The following is a 12,302-nucleotide window of genomic DNA, read 5'->3' as shown; positions in this document are numbered from 1 at the left end:
ATTGGAACCAAAGGCAGCATAAATAGATTAATTTTGTGAATAAGAATATACAAGGTTTCTTTTGCCGTTCGATATATATATATTTATATATACATGCGCATCAATCTCTTATAGACAACATTTCACTACGTTTAGCAATAACACGACTTTATTGACTAAACGTTTAGCTCTCAGCTTTGTTCCTGCCGACAGATATACATAACTAAACACTTTCAATGTTGGCAAAATGACCTGTATAATGCAGTTTCATGTCGAATATAGTAACGTCCACCTAGGTTAATTCGGGACTAACATACGGTTTAATTTTATTTCAATAATTCGCTTGCGCGTAGAGGTCTTTAGCAGTGGGAGGAAACCGGAGGACCCGGAGAAAACCCACGAGGTTGGACAGGCGACCCCACTCCTAGTCACGTGCTGACGGGCCTTATGATACAGCGAGCACGTGCTAACCATTCACACGGGTTAGAAAATATATATCATTATCATATCATTAAAGGAGAATGCTATAGTAAAAGTTTAATTTTATCATTTACTTAGTTCATTGTGTAACGCATTTCACAATTATTTTTTTTAATTTTTTATAAAACGTTTTAGTAACAAATAACGTTAAAAGAACACTTTCGGATTTCCGCAATTACGGAAACACCCGACAATTAATGAGCTGAAGCTAAATCACGTGACATGACGTAAGAGGCGAGACACTCGCGTGGCGTCGATCAGCAGAAAGTGACAGCTTGTCAGACATTAATTTCGCTCCGATGTAATTCTTCCCTGTACGAGCCAATTAGAAATGCGAGCAACAGCGGTGACGATGATGGTTCAGAACATTCTACCATTTCTAGCGACGATCAATGACAAATAGGCACTTTTCGCTTCATTTCAACATAAATTATGCCAATTGCAGGTTTTCTTTAGGCCTGAAATGTTATCTAAATTATTAATTAGACATTAATTAACTTATCCAGACTATAATCAACTCTCGATGTCATCGCTAGCCTGCGATATTTACTGGATTAGAACCCGATCTGCTGCTCAACGCTCATTGATGATTAAATTAAAAAAAGGGTATTGGAGACTGTGTTTTTTTTATCGTGCCGACTTTTTTAACGATGTTCGGGGCTTGTTCCAAAATTCAATCTCTTTACATTATCTAGTTTTTAACTATTTTAGCGAGAAATGCTAGCTCTTTATCTAATCTCCCATAAAGTATCTTTAATTGATGTTCACGCTTCATCGGCGAAAATGTATCAGAGAAAAAAACTATTAATTCCAGTAAGTTTACCCTAGCCATAGGGTAATACGGTATTCTTAGATTACATTCTTTGTGCAACAATTGAAAAACGAGGGTCACACAGGGCCGTCCCCCCCCCCACCCTCAGCCCCAGTGTGACTGGTCGTCACTGTTCAGACCAGCACCTGCAGCTAGCAATGGGATTCCCAGATTTTAGTTTCTGTTTAATGAGGCCGCGACGAAGACTCTGGGGACTACACCAAACCACTAATGCATGCGGCACTCTGATGATTACCCTTTGCTCCAATGTATGCCCCCCCCCCCTCGACAAAATCCTGGACCCGGGCCTGCAGTTAGTCAAAATAACGGGATGCAGTGCTCAGTTGCAATAGTCTTCTATAGGGAAATTCAGAACGTCTGTCGTCACTCACAGAAAAACCAAAACGCCAAGGCCCTGCGATTTAACCTCTGACGGGGGCATTAATGAAATTTAAAATAATATGTTTATATCCCAAAGATCTCACTTATATAGGGTCGTATAACCTTATGGATTATTTCCCCTCATTGTACGAGAATCACCTACATCACGTTACATCCTCTAGAAGTCACAGTGATTACTCGATTTTGATTAACGTTCACATATTGTTATTACACAACAATCACAGGTGAGTTTGATTTTCAGCATTCCGCGACCTTCGGTCCCAGATTTAAAACTTTTTATCTGGCGCTCAGTAGTTAGTTACCCGGTACGCTCCGGATAATAACTAGCGTGCCGGCCATAAGGCAGATTATCTGACGTATTCCCAGTGCCAGTTTCCACCGTTCTTCCAAATCATACCGGAAGTAACCTGAATTCTAATACGGATAAATAAAGGTACAAATAGAGGTTATGAATCATGATAACTTTGTGTAACGCAAATCGCAAAGCTGCCGGCCAGGTTTTATTTTATTTCTGAAGTTAATGAATAGAAATTGTTTGAGAACCGATCATGAAACACAAAACATCAGTAGGCCTATTGAAGCTTTAAGAATATTATGTAATGTTTAACAGGTTATTAAAGGACACATCAAAACTATAATGTTGCTTTGATAACCTTTGTTAAAACAGCCTTTTTTGTCAAGCTAAAACATAGTTAACAAAAAGTTATTTAAGAGAATTTATTGTCACTGGTGACATTTCCTTGTTAGGGTTAGTGAGTTAGTAGTATTATAATTCGCTCCCTTAAGGATCCGTGCAGTGCCGCCAGGTGTATTTAATTGAAATATGCTTCCTTCCAGCACAATGAACAATTGAAGTAATCCACGAGAATATTAAAAATACATCTTGGAATATACTAGCACTATGGATAACTATGTACTATTAGGGTCATCTCGTATGATATCATTTTTTTTTAATAAACATGTTCCTTTGCGATCCTTCTAATATTATAGGCGTTTGTCCGTTGGTGGCTCTGCAAAAAGGAACCATACTGAGACGATGGGTCTAATATCGTGAACACATTAAATTTTTACCAGACCTCTGGAATCAGAATCCTACACGAATTATCTTATATCATACAATAATGAACAATCTCAGGTCTGAGATTTACAAACCTGACCATAAAAGCTAACAATTATGCGTAGGTATGCTTACTGGTCCATTGGGGGGTAAATTAGGTAATCAAAATGTCTACATTTGCCCGTTATTCGGATTTAACAACTCTACTTATCCCTCACCTTTCAAAGAAAGCAGGGGAATATTAAAATGGGGCTGCCCGTCACACTTTTTGGGACACAGAAACTCTCCAAATTGAGCTATAATGTTCAAACAATGTGTAGGTGTTCATTAAGTTATTACCTTGATGAATTTCGGAGATGAGTATTTTCTGCTTAAGGTAAGAAGGGATAAGCCATTTTATTGGCTGATACTATGGGACACGATAACTTTAGAAATTCTAATTAGGTGATGAAACTGGGTGTATAGTTTCATTACATCAATACCTTGACTAAGTTCAATAATGAGCATGTTCTGCTCGGGGTAATAAGAGCGATAAGCAATTTGATTGGTCGAGACTTTGGAACACAATAACTATCCTTCTAATTGAGCTAGAATGTTCACACTTGGTGTTTATTAGGTGAATGCCTGGATGTAGTTCGAAGATGGGCATTTTCTGCTTAGGGTAAGCAGGGATAATAGTAAGTGCAGGGGGGGGGGGGGGCTGCATCACACATAATTTACACAAAAACAATTATACGGACACGACATATTACTCAGAACTCACAAACAAACGCACAATTAAAATAAAGTGAATGGATCCGGGGGCTGGTTGATGCTTTGGGACACGATAACTTTAGTTCTAATTAAGTGCGAGTGATGAAACTTGGTGTATAGTTTCATCACATCAATACCTTGACTAAGGTCGATAATGAACATTTTCTGCTGAGCGATAAGCAATTTGATTGGTCGAGACTTTTGAACACAATAACTCTCCTTCTAATTGATGTAGTATGTTCAAACTTGGTGTAGGCGTTCATTAGGTGGATTTCTTGATGGAGTTCGATAATGAATATTGTCTGCTTACGGTTAGCAGAGATAAGCAATTTGATTGGCGGCTTTGGGGTACGATAACGTTGGTTATTATTAAGTGACAGCGACGAAACTCCGAGTATAGATTCATTATATCATTAAACTTGACTAAGTTCGATGATGAGAATTTTCTGCATAGGTTAAGTAGCGATAAGCAATTTGATTGGTCAAGACTTTGGAACATAAAAACTCTGCTTTTAATTGAGGTAAAATGTTTAAACTTAGTTGAATATCTTGACCGAGTTCCATAATTAACATTCCCTCTAAAGCTAAGCGGATCTAAGCAATTTCACTGTTCGATGCTTTGGGACAAGATAACTTTGATTTTATCTGATAGAGAGTGCTGAAACTTTTTGCATAGTTGATAGTCAGTTTGATTGCTCGATACTTTTGAGAAAGATAAATATGCAATTAATTAATATTTGGGAGTTCGGCGGGGGACATCAGCCTCACTGTTGGTTAGTTATACACATTAACACAAGTACCTTAAAGCTAAAATCACTACAAAATGCTGTGGATATTGTATACTTGATAGGTCTAGGCCGCCAATTTGGCCGTTTAACATGTCCCGAAACGACTCTTACAGGAGCGGAATTTTTCCCATAATTCTAAAATCTAACCCTATAATGCGTATGCTAATATGCTTACTTCTATGCATGTACCTTCTTACTTACATGTTAAATTCGCTATTTACACATGTAAAAATGCTAAATTGTATGACTTATTTCTTAAATATTGCAGTTAGAATGTTTGTTTTGTTCTATTTCCATTATTACTTTTAATTTATTGTAGTTAGTTCTGGTACGTGAACATTTTGACATTTCACAAATCAACCACCAAATAATAGTAAACAGCGCCATCTGGTACCATGAGCGTTAGAATTTATTCTTACTCGTATTATGGTAACAGATGGCGCTGTTTTGAACGGTATTTTACAATGACTCTTCCCTAAATATATTGTTGTCTACCCGTCAATCCTCATCCACAATTTGATCGACTTTAAACTTATACACAGTGTTTATGGTCATGAGATAAAGAATCCTATTGATTTTCACCGATTTTCGATAATTCCCTAAATTAGGAACGGAAATGCGACTCATTTACGGTAAATAGATGAAGGTCAGGGTCGAATTTATTTCTTACCGGATAATATTGTGCTGTCAGATTGCTTGTAGACGTTGTTGGTGAGTAATATATTTTGTTTGCGATTGTCAGAGATGGGAACCCGAGTCCCGCGACTTGTTCCTAACCTCTGGCTGTTCTGGAAATAAATATTGTCACTCAAAAACATTTGATATTTCCTCTCGGCGAGGAATCAAAACTAATGCCAGAAACTGCCACTGAATAATGACATTGATATTGTATTTTTGCTTCATGCTTACATGGAGGCCTAACTTTATTTTAATGTCTTGTGTATGATTTCAGATGAGTGACTCACAGGAAAAAAGCAGCAGAGGCACCCCGCCAAGCTGCTGAAGATAAACCCCTACGGCAAAAACATCCATTAGAGAAAATATAAAGAGAATATTTGCTCCCTATCGGGTGACCAAATCTTCAACTTTTCATCGCAACAACAGCAGAAAGGAGCCATTACAGTATTGGTCGCATAGATTTTGTCTCCTACATGGCTGTTCTTAAGTAAGAGAGACATTTATACCCCCACATTGAAATGTCGTCATATATTGTTGTCTACCCGTCAATCCTCATCCACAATTTGATCGACTTTAAACTTATACACAGTGTTTATGGTCATGAGATAAAGAATCCTATTGATTTTCACCGATTTCCGATAATTACTGCCAGAATAAGGTCCTTGATCACTGAAAATCTCGTGGCCGCTCTAGATGCTAAAGTTAATAATTGTTTAAGTTCATGAGACAAACAATCGAAACAAATTCTAATGTTTTCTGATAATTACTTCATTGGTAATTACTCGTGCACAATCGCCGTTTCTGTAGGGAAAATTTTCACTGCACGGGTCACCCTAACATGACACAATTATATGGAATACAAGTTACTTGAAGGGTAATGGTTGATAGATGCGTAAAGAATTGCACGTGTGATGGCTATTTATAGTCTCATAGACTCTAGCGCTGAGTATCACATACTGCGTGGTTAGCCAGTAATCACTTCGAGACAAGCCACTGAAGCGTGCACATTCGCCGTGTTGGGTCCAACTTTCTGTAGGGAATGTTTTCACTGCAGGGTCACCCTAACATGACACAATTACATGGAATACAAGTTACTTGAAGGGTTTTTATCAGCGACGTTTCGATAAAGATGAGAGAACCCTCGTAGAAACATCGCTGAAATAAACCCTTCAAGAAACTTGTATTCCATATAATTATGTCATGTGTTATAAAAAGTATACTTTAGTTTCATTACAAAGTATATGGGTCCAAATATTATCCTGATATCGAAATGGATATTGACCATCTAAAATGCCAGTACAATCATGCAACCATCTTATGTTGTTAAATAATCCTCTGTCGACATCTGATTGGTCATTCTTTTCTATCCACATTTGGTGAAAAATGTACAAGAGGTTTAAAACATTATAAAGAATTGATATTGCATTTTATTGCTAATGCAGATCCAGGAATTGATTTTCCCGATTTGAGAGGATTCAAATTCTGATTCAAAAATGAAGAAATGATATTTGGTTGTTATTCTAGATAATTGTTGATGGTTTAAAGGAGGAGTGCATTAATTGCGGAGAAGAAATATCCATTGATAGGCTTATTCCTTTCAGTAATTCAAATACATTTTATCTAGAAGAAATTAACGGAAATTATTGAAATTTAATAGGCTTCTTCATCTCACTAATCTAAACAACATATATCGAATCAGATGATAAAGTAAGTGTAGTCTGTAGACTGTTCACAATAAATTATGGCTCCGATGGACGGTGGTGATGGCAGTATTTAACCACATTTAAAAGTGGGTGTAAAAGCTTATAATGCATCTTTAAACTTTTAAGTACGGTAAATTCATTTATTTGGAAATGTATAGGTGAGTATACATGAAGGCTACTGGTAAAGGTAACGTACCTGATGAGTTTATGATTTCCGTCAATGTGCCACAATGCTTGAGGCTCACTTACATGGTAAGTTCTCCGGCGAATTCGACGAGTAGAGATGAAAAGGCGTCGAGATAATACACCTTGAGGATCGGCTCTCTGTGAAGCAGTTCGTACTCGTCGTTCTTGAACAAGGTGACGTTCATTCATCAACAAACTTGGCATACATAGATAGCCAACACAAGGTAAGTCATTTGCCAGTTTCAAGTAGTTCCTCGTCAGTAATAGGACTGTATGTACTCGCGATATTTAAATCAAATTCCCTCAGTCTTCAGCTGACTGTGTTTACACTGACATTTAGAAATGAGGCCATGTGCTTTATTTTAAAATTATTTAAAAAAAATAATTTACGCATTTCTTGTGGTATAACATATGACGGTCGTCCATATCTTCCTCTAGATGTTTCAGGTCAAGTAGGCCTACCGGTCCTGTCGTCATCTTCGATTTCCCCGATTGAAAGTGCCTCAAATGCTACTTCAAAAGAATTTAAACAGTCATTTACGTCGACAACTACAAAATTAGGTAAAGCGTGACCCCATTTCCAACCTAAATGAAAAAGTGGTAGCATTCCCAGATTCTATTCGTGTGGCCAAACTTAATAATATTTCTTACACAAGATTCTTCATCTGCAACACGATGTCATCTTCGGAAGACATTTTGTAAATAAATTCGACCCTGACCATCACCTATTTACCGTAAATGAGTCGCATTTCCGTTCCTACTGTTTTGCTCCGAACTGGGCTAATGAAGACGGAATTTAGGGACGAGTCATTGTAAAATACCGTTTAAAACAGCGCCATCTGTTACCATAATACGAATAAGAATAATTCTAACACTCATTATGGTGTCAGATGGCGCTGTTTACTATTATTTGGTGGTTGATTTGTGAAATGTCAAAACGTGCACGTACCAGAATTGACTTCAATAAATTAAAAGTAATAATGGAAATAGAACAAAACACATATTCTAACTGCAATATTTAAGAAACAAGTCATACAAGTTAGCATTTTTACAGGTGTAAATAGCGAGTTACTGTTCAAAAAGTCTTAGTGTTTCGTGAATAAAACTTTAATCGGAAGAAAACAAAAGAGGTTACAGCATAAATGAACAAAATGTGATTAAACTTAAAGTTCAGTTGTCAAACAACAATGATGGTGGCGCAAGCAGTACACAGAAACGAAGTGAACAGACAGCACACAACCGACAAAGCAATACGCCCAAAACTTGGACTTGGATCTCAACGTCTAAATAACTGTAACACAAATAACCTAGTCACATTCGCTAAGAGTGCAATATTTCTAACACTCCTCCCCAATCGCAAGCGAATTGTCAATTCACAGGCAAAATTCCGGCCATATTTCGAAGTTTACAAAATTGAATAAAGTTCAGTCCTTTAGTAAACATATCTGCAATCATGTCTTCAGTTTTACAGTATTTCAATTCAATAATTCCATTGGATACTTGCTCACGAACAAAATGTTACTTTATGTCGATGTGTTTCGATCTTCCATGAAATTGGGGGTTCTTGGACATACAAATGGTTGATTGATTATCTTCGTGTATCAGAGTTGCTTTTACAGGCTTGTGTCTCAACTCTGTGAATAGTTGTCTTATCCAAATGGCTTCTTGTGCTGTGCTCGATAAAGCCATATATTCAGCTTCTGCTGTTGATAACGCAACACAAGTTTGCTTCTTACTTCTCCAATTAATTGTTGCTCCACTCATTTGAAATGTGTAGCCAGATGTAGATTTTCTGTCATCTAAATCTCCAGCCCAATCAGCATCAGAATATCCTTCCATTTGGTTTGTTTCAGTCTTGCTATACAACAGACCTAATTCTCTTGTACCATTTAGATATCTTAATATACGTTTTACTGCAGTCCAATGTTGTGTGGTAGGTTCAGAACAAAATTTAGCTACAGTGCTTACGATATAAGCAATATCGGGTCTTGTTCTGGTAGATAAGTAAAGTAAACTACCTACTGCAGACTGATATTGAGAAGGATCTGTCATCTCATCTTCTTCTTCAGCTTTTCGCAATTTTATACTAACATCAACTGGTGTTCTCATCGGTTTCGAATTCTCCATTCCGAATTTCTCTATAATATTGGCTATATATGTTGGTTGACCAATCCAGATTTGACATTTTTCTGGATTCTGAATAATTTTTACACCAAGGAAATGATGTAATTCTCCCATATTATTCACTTCGAATTCACGACCAAATAGCTTCTTGATTTCTTGAATTCTGGTGAAATTTCTACAAGCTAAAAGTATATCATCGACATATACTGTTATTATAAACATTTCACCAATTGTGGCTGTATAAATACAAGGATCTCCAGTAGTTTGAGTAAATCCCATTTTCTTTAACTTGTCATCTAATACTGTATTCCAGCATCTTGAAGATTGTTTTAAGCCATAAATACTTCTATTTAATTTACAAACTAATGTTCTTTCCCTTCAATAGCAAAACCTACAGGCTGTTTCATATAAACCTCCTCCTGCAGTTCACCATTTAAGAAAGCAGTTGTAACATATTGGACAGTCAACGCCATTACAGTTCTAATAGATTCAAATCTTACAACAGGACAGACTGTTTCATCGTAGTCCAGACCAAAATTCTGAGAATAGCCTTGCGCTACTAATCGAGCCTTGTAACGTTCTATTGAACCATCCGCGTCGGTTTTAATTTTATAAACCCATTTACTACCTATAGCTTTTCTGTCTTTTGGTAGTTGAACCAGATCCCAGACATTTTCATGCAGCGATTTTAACTCCTTTTCCATTGCTTCTTCCCATTTGGCTTATGTGGAAGTGATAATGCTTCAGTTAATGTTTTAGGCTCTATCAACTCAGATTTAGCCAGAGTTACCCATTCACCATATAACTGGGGTTGTTTGGTCTCTCTGGTTGATCTTCTTGGTTGTTGATTTAATACCGGTACGTCTTCAGTTTGATCTAAATTAATTGTATAATCAAACTCAATGAGGCTTTGACTATTTCCTGTAGCCTCATGTTTTATACTGGTTTCTTCAGTTTCTATCAAACCATGTATATTCGTTTAATTAAATTTTACATCACGGCTGTGAAAAACTCTTTGACGCTCAGGGTTATACAGCCTGTAACCTTTGGTTGCTGCTCCATAACCAAGGAATATACATTTTCGAGCTTTTGAGTCCAATTTCTTCCTTTCATCTTTGGGCACATGTGAATATGCTGTACTTCCAAATATACGTAAATGATGGACATCAGGTTTCTCATCAAACCAGGCTTCATAAGGTGTCATATCCTTTACAGCTTTTGTTGGACTTCTGTTTCTAAGATAAACAGATGTTGACAGTGCTTCCGCCCAAAATTTATGTGGTAGCCTTGCGTCAACTAACATTGACCTCGTTATTTCTACTAGAGTTCTATTCATTCTCTCAGCTACACCATTTTGTTGTGGCGTCTTTGGTATAGTAAACTCTTGTCGTATACCTTCATTCTTCATGTATTGTTGAAATTCAGTAGATATGTATTCTCCTCCATTTTCTGAGCGTAGGCATTTCAATTCTCTACCAGTAGATTTTTCTACCAAAGCCTTCCATTCTACAAACTTCTGGAACACTTCATCTTTATGTTTGAGAATATACACCCATACATATCTCGTTTTATCATCAATCAAAGTGAGGAAATATTCACCTCCACCCAGGGACTTCGTTCCCATTTTACCACAGACGTCACTATGTATCAAACCAAGTGGCTCATCAGATCGTTTCCCTCCATCGTCTGGAAATTTACAACGATGCAGTTTACCTTCAACACAAGACGTACAAAATCTTGTGTCTTCTGATGGATTAAAATCAAAACCATGTACCATGTTATCTATAGCCAACTTTTTCAGGTTTTGTGTACCAAGATGACCGTAACGTCTATGCCAAATGTCTTCTTTGGTCTCTTGTGTTGGTTTCTCGGTCGCACCATTCATCTTCTGACGATTCTCGCAACAATTCAAATAGTATAAACTTTCTATTCTTCTTGCAGTAGCAATTAACTTCCGGTTTACATCTCTAATTTGACATCCGGCGTCGTTAAATTCAAATGCATTTCCTGATTTTGTTGCTTTAGATACACTCAGTAAATTATACGCCAACTTTGGTACATAAAGTACATCACGAAGCTTGACTTTCTGCTGCTTGTCATTTTCAGTTGTGACCATTAATTTGACCGTTCCTTGTCCAGTTGATTCTACCGTGTATCCATCTCCCAAGCGATTTCTATCGGCTGTTTCAAGGTACAAAATTTGACAAATAGGTTCCTGTCATTACTCATGTGGCAGGTTGCACCAGAATCCACGATCCAGCTATCCTTGTCATCTACTGAGATTGCAGATAACGCGTGACTGACTACTATTCCTGCAGCACTCCCACTACTACTATCAGAACTATTTTTGTCTCTTTGTTTCACTCGAGCTTTATTCGCTTTGTGCTTTTGTGCACTTTCTTTATGGTAGGAAGGTGTGTCATTCTTGCTTATCAGGTCTTTACAGTTTCGTCTTATATGACCAAAACGACCGCAATGATGACATCTCGGACCCCGACCTTTACTTCGATGTTTGCCTGCCAAAGCCTTTGTATCAGCTTCTTTCCCATTTTCAGCACGATCCTTCAGCTTGCTTCCTTCGTGTAATAAACGCTCTGTCACAATGTCCATTTTTGGTACATCAGCATTAGCCTCTAGAGCTGTTACAAGCATATCATATGAGTCTGGTAGACTAGCGAGGAGATGTACAACTCGATCTTCCTCTTTTACAGGATCACCAGCCGCTGCCAGGCCATCAAAAATTTCAATCATCGCCTTAACATGTTCCTGTACTGAATCTCCGCCTTTCAATCGTAAGGAGTACAAAGCCAATTCATTGGCCCAAGTTTTCTTTTGAAACTGATCAGCAAGCTTCTGCCAGACAATAACTGGATCTTCTGGTTCCCCGAGTAGATATAACAGGCATGGATCCACAGATAATACAATCGTTGCCAAGGCCTTATCTCTTTTGGCGATAAAATTGGTGTATTTTTGTTGATCAGATTGACTTGGTTCAACTTCATCACCATTCACAAGGTTCCAGTTTCGATCTCTCATCAGTGCCATACGTTATTGTATTTTCCACGTTGGATAATTTTTGCCATTCAGTGGAACTATCCCGACAGATTTTAATTCAGCAGCCATTTTCTAAGTTTATTCAATCAGTCCAATTTTGTTAATTTCACCTCAGTTTATTTTGCTTGCTAGGCCCATAACCTGTTGAAAAAGTCTTAGTGTTTCGTGAATAAAACTTTAATCGGAAGAAAACAAAAGAGGTTACAGCATAAATCAACAAAATGTGATTAAACTTAAAGTTCAGTTGTCAAACAACAATGATGGTGGCGCAAGCAGTACACAGAAAC

The 12,302-nt window shown here is 37.4% G+C and overlaps 1 protein-coding gene across 2 annotated transcripts in view; it reads right to left on the bottom strand.

Moving 5' to 3' along the window:
• Positions 1-12,302, bottom strand: part of LOC126828262 (lysophosphatidic acid receptor 4) — a 177,314-nt gene that overhangs the window by 105,051 nt on the left and 59,961 nt on the right. The window lies entirely within an intron of this gene.

Source organism: Patella vulgata, chromosome 7 (genome assembly GCF_932274485.2).
Source record: "Patella vulgata chromosome 7, xgPatVulg1.2, whole genome shotgun sequence".
In the NCBI taxonomy this organism is placed as follows: Eukaryota; Metazoa; Mollusca; class Gastropoda; family Patellidae; genus Patella; species Patella vulgata.
Note: the sequence above shows the minus strand (reverse complement) of the source record. Positions and strands in the feature narration are given on the sequence as shown.